Source organism: Pholcus phalangioides, unplaced genomic scaffold (genome assembly GCF_987345545.1).
Source record: "Pholcus phalangioides strain wild (caught in Gottingen) unplaced genomic scaffold, Ppha-v1.0 ptg000172l_1, whole genome shotgun sequence".
Lineage (NCBI taxonomy): Eukaryota > Metazoa > Arthropoda > Arachnida > Araneae > Pholcidae > Pholcus > Pholcus phalangioides.
In genome coordinates, this window is record NW_028301637.1 from 5,280,723 (window position 1) to 5,294,042 (window position 13,320).

The 13,320-nt window shown below is 34.6% G+C and overlaps 1 protein-coding gene across 1 annotated transcript in view; it reads right to left on the reverse strand.

The window, feature by feature from the left end:
* LOC149063619 (uncharacterized) overlaps positions 1 to 12,146 on the reverse strand; it is a 70,972-nt gene extending 58,826 nt beyond the window's left edge. Inside the window, exon 1 of the mRNA XM_089255832.1 lies at positions 11,932 to 12,146. The gene's annotated coding sequence lies outside the window, so the exon portion shown is untranslated. The remainder of the gene's footprint in view (positions 1 to 11,931) is intronic.
* Between the last annotated feature and the right edge of the window lie 1,174 nt (positions 12,147 to 13,320).

Consider the following 13,320-nt stretch of genomic DNA (forward strand, 5'->3'; position numbering starts at 1 on the left):
AATTTTATTATACAGATCGTCTATGAAACATTGCAATTAGACAAATATATATGTGTAATAGTCCTTAGATTTGAGTTCATAACCTTTGAAAATATATGACAAAATAACATTAATATTTCGTAATGAGATGTAATGAATAGATTTTTATAAATGGTGTTTCAAACTCAAGTAAAACGTCAAAAATGGCATTCTTGAGCATTTGAAGTTTTTATTCACGGATTACTTGTATGTAAGAACGTAACTAAAGTGAACGTAACTTCGATTCTAGGCGTCATATAAACAAAACTAGGCCTGTTTTGGAATCAAAAAATTATAGAGCTTTCATAAAAAATGAAGAAATAGATATTTGCTTCCACAAAATGACGTTTTCGGTGTAGTCGGATACCTTAATCCAGGGGTGGCCAACAGTTGGCCCGCTGGCCGTGAAGTGATTTTGTGCGGCCCGCGACAAGGTAAAAATACCGTGAAAAAATTAAATTTGTGACCATTATTTGAACTATCGGTTCCAACAGCAGAATTCTTGATTAATAGACTTCTTATTTCTAGTGACGAAATTAATTTAATAATTAACTAATTAATTCAATCAATAACGGAGCGGCTTATACACCCAAGTTGCACCACTGATGCGGCCCGTGACGATAAAGCTGTTTGTTGTCCCGCGTACAGAAAGAAGTTGGCCACCCCTGCCTTTTAATCGATTAATCGCGTTGGTAAATCGGTTTTTAGGTGAGTTAATTGACTCAATCAATCCGATTGAAAAATTCGATTAAAATTTTCATTAAAAGTTTATAATTTAAATTTCTTTTTATTCGACAAATCCGATAAGATGACTTTAATTGTGTTTCTATTCATATCATTTTAAATAAGTGATCATACTTGTAAATATTTGAATCAATATTTTGATTTTAATGCGGAAAACCGGGACAAAACAAGTCCAACTATACAGAACCGAAAGTTTGGAAGTAAGTGAAAAACCGTTCTAAGTGGAAAGAAGAAAATAGTTATTAAATAATGAAAATAATAATTAAACTAAAACTACTTAATTAGGAAGAAATTTTCATTTACCGCAACAAAAGAAATTTTAATCCTACCTCACCAGAGTCCCATCAGTCCCCTGAGGCATAGAATTTGAGCATTGTATGTTTATATTTTGCAGCTGTTTCAACCAGTGGTCCGTGGACCCCCGGGGTTCCTTTGTAAGTAGTTCGCGAGATCATTTTCATTCACTAATACTTCACGAGTGACATGTTATGTGCTTTGAAATTATAACTTGTTCAATTTTTTTATGACATGCAAATTAAAAAAAAAAAACACTGCATTTCGTATTTTATGGAAGAGTGGCATTGAAGGTGACCTTTTGATGCTAACACAAGCTTGCAAAGGTGTGTTCACACAACCCGCGCTTCAGCTTGAACCCGCGTAACTTTCTTAGCAAGCGAACAATATGCACTGTGAGGTGACAAGTGACGAGGCAAGCAAAACGTGTTAGGCCAGGAGCACACTATAAAAATTTGATAAAAGATCTTTTATCACACTTTTAGACGTTAGAATTAGTATTAAGTGAGGATCAGTATGTAGTACGTTGTCGGTACATAATAGGTTCACTTTCACGTACCGGCTTGATTTATTAAAATGAGAATTTAAAATCACACAACGCAATACTATATGAAACTTTTTGCGATAGCAGTCATTCACAGTCCCTGCAGCAATAAAACATGACCTTTATTGACCGGTAAACAAAAGTGTTGAATAATACACCCTTGAACCTCTCTGTGAAGGTTGTTATTAAAAGACGTTTTCATAATGACTTATAATAAGCTGGTAACTTCCAAGTAATACTATGCTTTCGAAACTGCCATTAAGAATCATCATAGGCTATGTATAGCGGGTATTTAACCACGGACCACTTTCACTTTAATGGCATTTCAGAATCTACAACACATCATATAGATATGCCCTAATTTCGAAAAAATTATTGCTAAATTCTCAAACAACAATAATTAAGTCAAATTATGCACTTAATATCCAACAGTGACATTTATATGTTCCTAAACATCCAATAGTGTTCGGCATGGACGATTTATAGATATTGGGAAATCATTATCACCCCTGTTGTTGCTAAAGAACTACCATAGTCCATTCCATCGAGAGAAATGGTCTTTAATAAGGTCAGGCCCTTGTAGGTTTTTAGACATAGGCGGATACTGAATATTGACACAACACAGCCTAAGCAGAAAGCCGAACTCTCCGTACTAAGACAAAGTCGATGAAATTATAAGTCTTCAGCATACTTATTATGGAAACAAACTCCGGATCCATCAACACTTAATGGGCATTACATCGATAATTACAATATTTATTATGGATAATGATGTTTGACTTCACGTCATTCGTTCTCTTTAATGATGTTTAACATGTGGGGAAGAAAAATTTAATGGACTCACACAAAAAAATTCAATTTATTTTTAAGAGTTATGTACATTTTTTCACCAATGTTTCCACCGCCAAGATGTTTGCCATGAAATGCAAATAAACGGTTAATGTTGGCAATGAAACTTCCTGTACCAGCGGTTATGGCCTCTAAAATAAGGAAGCCTTTGCAGAGACTGAAAATTTTAGGTCATGGCGCAGTAACCCTCACGGGAAGTGCTTACCTACAAGCAAACAGACATGTTACTAATGTGTAACAGCGTGCTATTTGTATTTATTTGTTTGTTTTTTTTCCATGTCTCTGTTGCGTTATGTAGGCCAGGCTTAGGGATCGAAAACTTTATTGGTTTGGAGGCATTAATTAATAAATACGTAACGCTGCCTTGGGGTAGTTTGGTGGGGAAAAGCTGCAGGATTCTCATTTCGATCGAGAATCATCAAGGGTTCGACAATTAAAATCAAGCATAACGAAGAGTTATTCCCGTATTTCAACGGGCGTGTTTCGAAACTTTCGTTTCTGTTTCTATAAATACCCATTAGTTTCGATGTTGTTTCGAAACTAATTGATTGGTAGATAGTGATTATGAATAAATGAATGATAAGATCTAAATTGATCATGACCTCCATTTGTGATTGGTATTTCTGGTGATTGCTGAACCAATTGGGTTTTTTTAGGTAACATCGGGAAATTTAACAATGCTAGTTGCCTATTGCTTTTTGCAAAATTGTTCATTGTTATTAGCAAATTGTTATTTATAGGATGTAAATTGTCTCGGTATTGTTATTTAAAGTAGTTGATGTCTAATGTGATATAATTAATTGTGGTCATTACTGATTTGCACAACCAATAAAGCATGCAGCGAATGTACGGTAATATCAGACGTATTAAAAAAATTATTGGATGATCGCAAATACAATTAGGGCACACTCCTACACGTCTTTGCACTCTACATGCTTGTGCTATACCAAGATATACAGGCTGAGCGTAAAATAAGTTATATTGTTTTTCATCATATATAGCCTACATACAGGGCGGTCATAAAATAACTTTAAATAGCCGATATACGAGCACCTATAACAGCAGCAAAAAGTAACGAATGCAAATGAAATTCGAGATACAAGTGTTTCTCAAAGTCTGCGCCCGAGAATGAACAGAAAAAAAACCCCCCTAAAAATTTCGATAAACTCAAATGGCAACCCTCACTTTCATGCATTGCGACATGATCGGGGAAGTAGAAATACCATAAAATGGCATTGGAATGGTACGTGTAGTAACATAAACACCGACGCAAGACGCAGACAAAAGAAAGTAGATCTCACCAAGGGTTTGTTGCACTAACCCCTCCGTGGGTGAAGTTTCCTGCGGCAGTCATGTGATTTGCATTGGTTACTTTTAACACGTGTTTCTTTGTTTGAGTCTAGCGCCAGCGTTTATTATGATACAGGTACCGTTCTAACGCCATTTACGGTTTTTTTTATCGTGCCGGAAGTTAATTTATGACCACCTACTGTACAGTACTACCCAATATACAGATTGCAATAAAATATAATCGATATTTTCCGAACATGACTATTTGAAAATCATTTTAATTAAAATGCTCATAACTCATCCAATATTGAGTCATTTCATTTTAAATTTCACATTTCATTCTCATGTATGTTATCAAATTCGCTGTAAGTATTGCAGATTTTGGCTGTAAACTCATCGTTAAAAGCAAAAAAAAAAAACATGCAATGAAAAAAAGTGGAATTCTCAAAAGAAAAACTTATATCTTCGTGAATATACACACAAGGCAAGTAAATATTTTGTTAAAGTCACGAATAAATTGTGGCTTTTTGTGATGCAGTACAAAATGCATCTTTTTTTCTTATTTAATCTTTCGCTGCTCCCCTAAATACACTCGTGACTAAACTTTCACTGGAAAGTATTGGTTCAGGCATAATGTTTACTCGCTAGAAATTTCAGTACGATTCATCAAGTATTTTTTTAGAAATTCCACAACAAATGTCTAAAAACTCCAAAAAAAAGCTCACTTATGGCTATAATCTCTGCAAACTGTTATTTATTGTGAATAAACACATAACACACATCAGTGGTTCAGTTCATTCTATTTGTGAACAGTCCTTAGGAATGGCAGCGTTTGAGTCCGTGAAAACTTGCCAACACATTGATAAACTGCTAAAATCGTAGTGATATTTTTATATTTAATATCTCGATAAATATTTCATTAAAAAATATGAAAATATTTTTTGCAATTATTTTTCGGAGCGGGATCTGCATTTGAATAGCCGAAATATCCTGAATTATTAACATAATTTCAATAACCGTTTTTCCACACGGGGACTATATAAAAAGTTAATTTTCTTTATTATTTTTATGTCTACGTCCGAATTGAATTGTATACCTGAGAAATAATATATTTTAAGTAAATTACATGCCATTTGAAAACTTTTTGTAGTTAGAAGTATATTTCTAAAGTCAACAGTTGCACAGTTCGTAAAGTAAATGTGTTGCTGTGTAAACAATTTGGGGCTTGTATGTAAAAAACGTGCAGCTAAAGCTATTAAGATAGCTCAATGGTATCGAAAGGCTATTTTTCTCCTCTTACTGCAAGTAATCTTCGAAATGTTGTAAACTGCAAATACATAACAGCGCTTTTGTAACGGTAGAATATATTCAGTCGATCATTATAAGTAAGTATTACTTCCACACGAAGCATTGTACAGCAAACGAAATCTACATCACTTATTGTTTTACTTATTTCTTCAACCGTTTCAGACATGAGCATACAGTTTTTGGAATTTTCAAGTTATCTTTTTGCATTTTTGATGCTCCAAAAATGCATTGAAAACATAAATGTCATCTAAATATTTATTTTATCAATTTTTCTTTCAAATTTACAAATTTATTTTTTTTTGGAGAAATAATTCACATCATTCAAATTTTATCAACCAAGATGACGCAGGGTATAGTCATCTTTACGTGCAATTTTTTTCCAGAATTTATTGCTCAATTTTATGTAATAAATCACACTTTTCCAGGAGTCGCTTTCTCCTAGAAGTCATCTGGAAGACCCTCCCTAAAAGTTGAACATCAAGTGCTGCCCTCTGATGAATGCCCCCAAAGTGCATTCACCATATTTCTAACTCAAAATTTGTACAATACTTCAAGTCAGGGCTAAACACCCTGATGTCAAAGGAAAAAAAAAATGTGAGAGAAAAGCAACCCACACATTTCTCACAACAGGATCTGAAAGGATAAATCACGAAATTCTTTAAGGTCCGTACTATTCGAGATTTCAGTTATCCGAGTTAGGTCCGTTCTACATAAGCTCGGAGTCCTACTGTAAATATCTTGGGTAGATTTCAAATATAAGCAAGACCTAGGCTCGCTTTATCTCATTTAGGATAGTGTAAGTTGGGCTTTTAAGTGTTTTCAATCAACTGTGTCGTTTGTGTTTCAAGTGTTACAAAAACCAGTTCTTTTAACCGAATATAGTCCAAAAAAACTAGACATTTCTGGTCTACACCAGTGTTGAACTTTTTCACACCTGCGGACCAGTGGGAACAGTTAAGCAATTTTGCTGACCGGCAGGAAATGAATAAATGGCAAAGTATGAAAAACAAATTCAGCGATAGTATTTTGCTTTTTAAATATGAAATTTTATAGCTGCTACATAGATTGGGCGAAATTTATTGCGGACCGGCAGAGAAAATTCCCTCGGACCAGCGGTTAAAGATCAATGATCTAAACCAGGGATTCTTAGATTATGGATCGCGACTTAAACTTGATTCGCAGGGTCTTCCGAAATAGACCGAGCTAATCCCCTTACAGGCATCGTATTGCGACCCAAACTTGAGTCTGAGAGGTCGTACAAATCCACTTCTAGTCTTTACATTTCCTAAAATGTAGAAATTATTAATCATGATAAAAATTCCAGATTTCTAGATATCTCTAAAATCAAGAATCCAGATTTCTAATGGAAACCACTTTACGATTCCTTTAAATGAAATGCTAAAAATAACGCAAATGACGGGCATAAAACAGTTTCAAATTCCTATTTATAGGTTGGAATTGAAAGTGAAGTAAATATTCAGAAATCGAAATTAAATACCGTAGAGAAGGAAATAACAATATTCTTAAATATTGTTCTAAATATTTTCTCTTTTACAAACTTCCTGTAATTTGTTTCACCTTTTACTCTTGATTTGGTAATTAATTATCATGCGGAAATCGAATTCGTCGTGGGAATAATTTGATTGATTACCATTAGAAGTCGCGGCAAGGGAAAACCTACCCCCCGTAATTCAAAGAATTTAGAATATTTCTCTCTGGCTTTCCGAAGGATTATCCTATTATCGTATTAAAAAGCGATATCTGGAATCCAATTTTAATGACGGAAATTGACCGAATTTGAAAACACATCGTATATACAGGTTTCAATTTTGGTTCTTTCGTAGAAGAATGGGTGAGTATACCAATTTTATGTAAAACGATACACAGATGTGAATGCATCACATATTTATAGAAATGTAGATCAAAAACAAAACAAAAACAAAAAACAGTGTATAACAAAAATTGAAATTTTCAAAATGGCGTAATAGGTCTTAAAACGAAATAATCTTAGTAATGAAATTACGCATTATATACAAGAGCTTTCTAGACCTTCGTAAGTAAAATATCCATCTATAAAAATCTCTATAAATAATCTAACATAATATAACCTATAAAACATCTATAAAAATCTTTTATTTTATGGCTATCGGCTTTCCATCAGTTGAGATAAATATTCTGATTGAAGATTCTTATCTTAAAGATACTTAATACATAATTGCTAGATGCCATTGTGGCTGATGTACGTACCGAGTTCCCGGAGGCGTACCTTCAAGCAAACATCGATGTTATCGACGTCTTAACGACAAGGCCAAGGAAATCATTATGTCGATAAGTGGAAGCAGCATTACGTAAATTCAAAAAGGAAGAAAGTTATTAGGTTATATGCTAATTTGACTTATTTAACATGGCTTAAGAAATTTGAGCGTTAAAGTGAAATTGCTTTTTTTTTTTTTTATCAAGTGCGGTTATCGGAAGAAATTTATTTTTGGCATTTATCTTACTATTTATTTAGTGCTGTTTGGGTTTAAGAAAGCTCTCAAACTCTTACTTGAATTTGAAATTCTAGTTAAAATATATTAGAAAGTTTAAGCTTGTTGTAAAGATCGGGAAGACAGTTTTTAAACTGTAAAGGATATATATGTGACTATGTAAAACTACCAAATTCATTCTAAAACCAATTCTGACCGGAAACCAATGGGACTTTTTGACCTGGTAAGGTGTGGTGAATATGTGACGGCGTGACTTTAAATGTGATAAATCGGTAATTATGCATAATTTCTGTTATTATGCTTAACCACCTATCATCAAGGTAAGTTTGATAAATTTCGCGTTATTCATTATTTTAACCTCCTCCTAACGAGATCATGGCCCGCCGCTCTCTGTCTAAATGAAGAGATTTTAGCAGGTGATCGAAAAAGACCTGGGCCATGCATGTATTATATGTGTTGTGAACCTGACGTGAAGTTCATTTCTGTGTAATGCTTGTTACAGTGCTGCCATCAGCCGGTGGTTATGCCAATTTACCGGTGATTATGCATAACTCCCAAACTAAGTTGATGAGTTTGATAAATATGGAAAAAAAGTCATACGGAATTACCACTAATTTAACTTGTCAATTTTGCCAGTACGTGATACGTGCACTACACGTATTTTGCCCTAAAAATTAAATCAAATTATTAATTAACATATTCAAACATAACCAACATTACCGTTCGGACTCGTCATCCTAGGCCGAAGTTATTTTGTCCGGTAAATGTCAGTAATGTCATAGACGATTTATCAGAAAAGCCAATACGACCTGGGCATTATACGTAATTACCAGCAAATGTGATGAATTCACAATATACATTATGTACTTTACCTAACAAAATTACCAAAATGTTAATTGATCACACATAATCACAGGAGTTATCACACATTTACCGTAAGATATATATATAAAGGCCACTAATATGGAAGAGCGGATGATACATTGCCTGATATAATGTGTCGAACAGAGATTAATTTTATCTCAGAATTATATTTTTAATTATATTACACTAATATTATATTAATTATATGAAAATATAATTTTGTTATATTATATCCGGTGAAGTATCGAAGTACATCCATTGTGTATCGAAAAAAGTTAGGAATTTCGTGGTTTTTCCATTTTGATTGCCTTTTTCGTTAGAGTTACAGTCGAACCCCGTTTTAACGAATAACGTTCTAGTGAAAATCCCGTTTTAACGAATACCATTCTAGTGAAAATCCCGTTTTAACGAATACCGTTCTAGTGAAAATCCAGTTTTAACGAATACCGTTCTAGTGAAAATCCAGTTTTTACGAATACCGTTCTAGTGAAAATCCAGTTTTAACGAACACTTTTCTAATCCCTCAGGTAAAACCCATAATCCGTTGAAGTTCAAGATGATCATCAAATCTTTACGTTATAAAGTGATAATAGAAGTTGATTCAACACGAGCAGTGACGTGCATGAGGACCCAGGTGACCTCAGGGAGGGGGGGGGGGGCTCACAAAAGTGAGATCCGGTTGAAATTTTCTAGAATTTACCAGGTAGGGCCTCAGGAAAACCACTTGGCCCGGGAGCCTATGATGCTCCTAAGGCGGCCCTGAACATGAGTTGTTAATTAGAACACTACTCATATTGCTATAGCAATCATAAAAATATTTATCAACATTATCTGCGAAAACAACATCGGGGGAAAGAACTGAATGGTAAATATATATCAACATTTCCGATAATTGCATATACAGGGTGATTCAAAACACAACGTACAAACTTTTAGGGGAGGTAGAAAACAGAATCACATAGGAATGTATCACATATATATATTTATGCATAACGTGCATGGTAAGAACTGAACGCTTGTTGTGAAACTTAACGTGTACACGTACTGTCCTAGTGTAAAGTATCGCTAATTAAAGAGTTTTTCCTACCCATTATTGGATTGCCACTTGTGCATCTTCGTTTATTCTCCAGCTGATCAGATTGGGGTTTACGGTCACACATTCCTGTGTGATCCTATTTTGTTTTTGCGTTTTCTACCTCCCCCTAAACATTGTACGTCGAGTTTTGAATCACCCTGTATATATTTGGAAAAACAACCTATATATAGTATATTAATTATCTTCAATAAATAATTACCATCCATAACATTTTCTCCCGTAAAATAGGTATTGCCTGCAATAATAGTTTTTATCAAGGTCCTACATAGTAATAAACATACAGTGGTGGCAGAAATTACAGAACCAGGTGAAAAATGGAGATTAAAAAAAAAGTAACCGAATTTTTTGTCAGAGATGACGAATACAACGGGAAATGACACCTTGAAAACTCATCAGAAAATTCACAATTTTTTCAGTATAATTTTCTTTCTCTTATCGTTATCACAATGCCAATGGGAAAACTATAAGGGAACTCCCTACAATGCCCCCATTACTCGCGTCACTTACCTTATTTGCATATCCTTTTGAATAAGCATCATTTCTATAACATATAGGGATTTCTGTTTCCCATGAAGCTCAATTCATAAAGATGGGACGAGAAAAAAGTTATAGGATAAAGTGATATACCCTCGTTTTAAAAAGTATGGATTAATTTCTCGAGAAAAATAACAATACAAATATATCTAAGGCCGGGATTACACTGTTAAAATTTGATAAAATCCCTTTTATAAAACTTGAAAAATAAAGCCGATAAAGCTCTTAGAGCTTGCATTCGAGCAAATGCAACCCATAATCTTACTGGTTGAATTTTCTGAATTTTATAAAAGAACTTTTTAGAAAACTTTTATAGTGTAATATCGGCCTAAGACACTGAGCCTAAGAATTTTCTGAAGAACAGCGAATTTTTTTCTCGGTATGAAAGGGCGGTTTGGATGTTTTCTTTAAGACATTGGCAATAATTCGAGATGAGAACAAAATGAAATCCGAGAGTTTCAGATCTCTCTTGCACCAGTATATTTAACAATAGCAAATTAGGATGTTTGCATACCGTGTGTTCGAAGAAAAAAAAATGCTTCCCTGACCATCTTTTACAAGCGCACAGTGATGAGATTGAAATTCGCTAAAAGATATTTAATATATAATATATACATATATATACAGGGTGATCAGCGAATAAGCCCTTATTTCAAAATTAAATAGCTCTACAACAAAGATCAATAGAATTATTATGCGGTAAACGGTACGTTTATTATCAAAACTAAGAATGTTGTACAGAAATTTTGAAAATTTAGTTTTTTTTTAAAATTTTTAAAAATTAAAAAAAAACAAAATAAAACTGGAGATTTTGAGGTTCCGAAAATCCTCGTTTGTGTGAAGAGAAACCACTGCATTCGCCTAAAGTTACTGCATGGGCTGCGGTATGCGCCATGTGTGCTGACAAATTGTTCCAAAATTGTAACGTAACGTTCAGTAGTAATCGTTTCTCGCACGAAGAAGTAATGCCTCTGGCTCATACCGCAGCCCATGCAGTAACTTTAGGCGAATGCAGTGGTTTCTCTTCACACAAATGAGGATTTTCGGAACCCCAAAATCTCCAGTTTTGTTTTGTTTTTTTTTAAATTTTTAAAAATAAAAAAAAAAACTAAATTTTCGAAATTTCTGTACAACATTCTTACAGTTTTGCTAATAAACGTACCGTTTACCGCATGATTCCATTGATCTTTGTTGTAGAGATATCCAATTTTGAAATAAGGGCTTATTCGCTGATCACCCTGTATTTATTTATTTTTTGAGTATTAGCTCATTACAATATTACAATGCATCAACAATGACAACACCAAATCACTATGGGGATACGAAGATAAAATTTTAAAACCAACTTTTTTAGCAAAACTAAGACTCTGTTGGCTGGCCCAATTCAATTCTAATCATATATATAACCAGGTATATTATATGGTATATATAGGCGCTTTTTAGCGAATACCGAATGAATTTTCAAATTCAGCAGTTAATTTGACTGCCAAGATTGGTGAAAGGGTATGAGCGACAAAATATTGTCTTTTCAGATTGTAACTCATATAAAGACTATCTAAAATTTCAAACGTTCATCCCCCTGTGAAATTAAGGGCTATTCAAGTGCACATCACTGTGTGTGTTCGTCTCACACAGAATGGTTTTAGAATCAACCACTGAATTTTAATCCTTTCCCAAGTAAAATTTCCGGTATAATATTCAGTACGAGATTAAAATTTTTTATAACAATCGATGATTACAAATAGATATTTTTCAATTATTCCAAGCATTGATTAAATATTTCAATCTATAACATTAAGAAAGAAATCCTAATCAAAATACTGATTTGATGAAAAGGTATTATATACTAATTATTAACTATATAATTTACTGAAAGCGAAAGTAAAAATTTGCCGACGTACCTTTAATAGTTGGAGAGAAATCGAGGCGTCGATGCCGATCGTAAAAGCGATCGAATAGTCCACTGAGATGAAAAAAACCCCCACGCGATCAGGGAGGTCGTTTAAAGTAAAACCGACACTCACGATAAAAACCGGCCACCGGGACGAGAGACGACCACTCCGGTCTTTTTCCGACCGTAAAAAGCAAGAAAACTGCCACAACTTGGATGATGGCTTATGAGTTAAATAGGGCCTCTTTTTCTTTTTCTTCTCCGTTCTTCTCTCTCTCTCTTTTTTTTTTACCTCCGCCTATAACAAAAGGCTCCGTGGCCTAGTTGTCAGCTGGGCCGGCAAGTTGTGTGTTCGGCCTCACACACACACACACACGCGCGCGCGTGTACGCTATATACGCAAAAAACTCCACCTTTCTCTTTTCTTAAATAGAGAGAAAAATGGTATGCGAAAATGCGTATGTGATCGGAAGGTATTCACTTTAATTTTTATGCGTCTGGAATGAGTTGATCGTAAAAAATCACCCGGAAAACACGATTTTTCCACCGATATTGTATTTTTTTGTTTTTGCGGGACGCTTGCTGACAATGACCGTTGGTCTGAAACGTGGATCGGATTAAGAGAACATGTCGAAGGATGTTTTTGTGTTTTTACATTGGGATCATTGACACATCCGGTCAGAATTCTCAATGGACAATGATGGGTTTTGAATGAAGGTGATTCTTGGATGTGACCTCATTTGAATGGAACTTTCCATTGAAAAAGAATCGGTCGCGTTGTCTACGCCGTGTTAGTGTATTTGATACCCGTCTAATGTGACCGCAATGTGGAAGATGTATTTCTATGTAGTTTTCTGACAGGGGTCTTGTATCCGCACATGAATTTTTATTGTTATATCTCTTATAGTTTTATATTCATCCGGAGAACTACCGTATTTTTCTATGTGGGTATAATCAACGCCACCTACGGGACAAGGCCTCCGCATGGAGCTTGTGACGTCAATGAAGGAGGCCATTTCTCCTGTTGCCATTGGATATACTGCAAAAAAAAAGGTAAAGATATCGCATGCGTCGGCCTGCTGTATATAATGGCAATGGGTGAAATGGCCTTCTTCAGTGACGCCACGAGCTTCGTGCGGTGGCCTTGTTGTATAGGTGGTGTTGGTATAATCCGCAAACTGTACACGTTAAACCTTTGAACGGCACAGCAGAGGTTATTAAAATCCCTTATAAAATGCTATATATTTTTCGATTAAGTAGGTTTTCCTTCCGATTTTTTCATCTGATACAAACTGGGGGGGGGGGGGGAGTGTTGAAGATGAACATTAAGAAATCAACTTCACAAAATATCGGGGCTTGTGAATGCTAAAATGAGAGGCTTTTAAAAAAGGAGGCGAGA